The sequence below is a fragment of the Elephantulus edwardii genome, unplaced genomic scaffold (assembly GCF_000299155.1).
Source record: "Elephantulus edwardii isolate Elephantulus edwardi_28Jun2011 unplaced genomic scaffold, EleEdw1.0 scaffold00009, whole genome shotgun sequence".
NCBI classification, from domain to species: domain Eukaryota; kingdom Metazoa; phylum Chordata; class Mammalia; order Macroscelidea; family Macroscelididae; genus Elephantulus; species Elephantulus edwardii.
In genome coordinates, this window is record NW_006399759.1 from 23,304,813 (window position 1) to 23,307,207 (window position 2,395).

The following is a 2,395-nucleotide window of genomic DNA, read 5'->3' on the forward strand; positions in this document are numbered from 1 at the left end:
GCGAGGTTGGCACAGGATAGAAGAGTGTTTAGGGCTCTTATACATAGGGTCACTATGAGTCGCAAGCGACTTGATGGCACATGACAACAACAATAACAAAAACAATGTACGGGGCATATATAATTAGCACATAGTGCTTATTTACTGTTTCGTTGAACAAAGCTGTGGTTCCCAAAGTAAATATCTTTTAGTGCTCAGTAATTGACATCTCATTTGGTTACAGTTAGTAATTTAAAAGACCCCTTTAAGAGACAGGGAGATGAGATGGATTGACATAGTAACTACGACAAGGGGCTAGATGTGTTGGAGACAATAAGACCTGCTCAAGATAGGATGGGGTTCAGAGATATTGTACAGAGAGGGTTGTTATGAGTTGCAGGCAACTCAGTGACACATAATAACAACAATAAGTGATAAGAATTGAGGTAATAGAAAATCAGGGTAATATTGCTAAGTTTGAAATTCTTAAGTGAGGATTGGTGAAAATGACTGAGTATTAATAATACATATTAACCTTTCAAAAGTAGACTAAATTGTGGTTCTTACTCCAGCATATAAAGGAGTTGGAAGCTGTCAGAAAAAAGAAGCTAAACAAACTAAAAAACAGCTCTTCATAAATCTACCAGGGATTTGAGTTACAAGGCAATCTGCAGCCACCACAACTGGAGAGGCAAGGAGCTACTCTCTAAGTATCATAGTTTCCTGGAAGCAGAAGCCAGCTTCTAGAGCCAATTGCTGTTTGTGGTTGTTAGGTACTGTCAAATCAGCTCTGACTCATAGCAACCATATGTAACAGAGGGAAACCCTGCCAGATTCTGTGCATCCTCACGATCTCTGCTGTGCTATGCCTATTGTTGGATCTCATAGAAAGTTTCCTCCTATTTACTGATACTCTACTTTTCCGAGCATGAGGCTCTTCTCCAATCCAGGGATTGTTCTCTTCTGGCAATATGCCCAAAGTGTCTGAGATGAAGCCGGTTTTTGTTTATAAGGAGCACTCTAGCTTCACTTTTCCCCAGGATATATTTATTTAGTCTTTTGGCAATCCATGATATATTTAGTATTTTTCACCAAAACCACAATTTGAAGTATTACTCTTTCTTCAGTCTTCTTTATTTACTGCCCAACTGTCTTACACTGTGTTAAATTCATAACTTGAATTTAAGTTATAATGATAATAATATAGTAGTAAGGCTGACCTCAGAGAATAAGTTAGGAAGATTTCCCCTATTTTATTATTTGGAAAAGATTGGAGTGACTTGGATAATTTTTTCACCTTAGATGTTTTGTAGAATACATTAGAAAATAATGTGGTTCTGGTGCTTACAGTTTTGGATGATTATTAATCATTCTTTTAATTACTTTGTTGAATATGGTATCTTTCAGATTATCTATTTATCCTCATAAGAGTTTAAGAATATTGCATTTTGCTCATTAGAGGCAACTGTGATAAAAGTTCATCTCACGAACTTTGAATATATTGTTGGGAGAGGCCTGTCCTTGGAGAAGAAAGTTGTGCTTGGAAAGGTGGAGGGTCAGTGTAGAAGAGGAAGACACACAAGAAGGATTGCCATGATGACTGTAACAATGAGTTTAAGTATAGTAGAGATAAGTGAGGTTGCCACAGAATAGGACAAGTTTCAGATCTGTTTTTTACATAGTTGCAATGAATCAAAAATTGACTTAAGGACATCTAACAAAAACAACATTGATTCCTAAGTTGTAGAAATAAACACATGACTCTAATGCAATTTGACCACCACTAGTCTGTCAGTTTGTCCTACTGTGATTGCTTGCATGTTACTGTGGTTCTGGAAGCTATGACACCGGTATGTAAAATACTAATAGGATCACATATAGTGGATGTTTTTCAGCAGATCTTCCAGTTTAAGATAGACTAGGAAGCAGGACTTGCCATCCACTTCTGAAACAATGGGTCCATAAAAATCTTGTGAATGGAAGTGAAACATTTTCTGATATAGTGACAAAAGATAAAGTTCTCAAGTTGGAGGGCATTAAAATCTGACTGGGAAAATTGCCTCGACAAAGTAGAATCTATCTTAATGACACAGATGGTGTAAACCTTTCAGCCAATGAAGGACATTCATTTGCTGATGTGGCAGGAATCAGGATGAGGAGAAACAGTTGCAAAAAACAATTAATAATCCCATTGAGTATGGAATGTAAGAAGTACAACTCCAGGAAAATTAGAAGTTGTCAAAAATGAAATGTAACACATAAAGATTAATACCTTAGGCATTCGTGAGTGAAATTGGCCATTTTGAATCAGACAATTTTATGGTCTACTGTGACAGCAAAGACAAATTGAAGAGGAATAGCATCACATTCATCATCAAAAAAAGAACTTTTCAAGATCTATGCCGATGATAGTTAA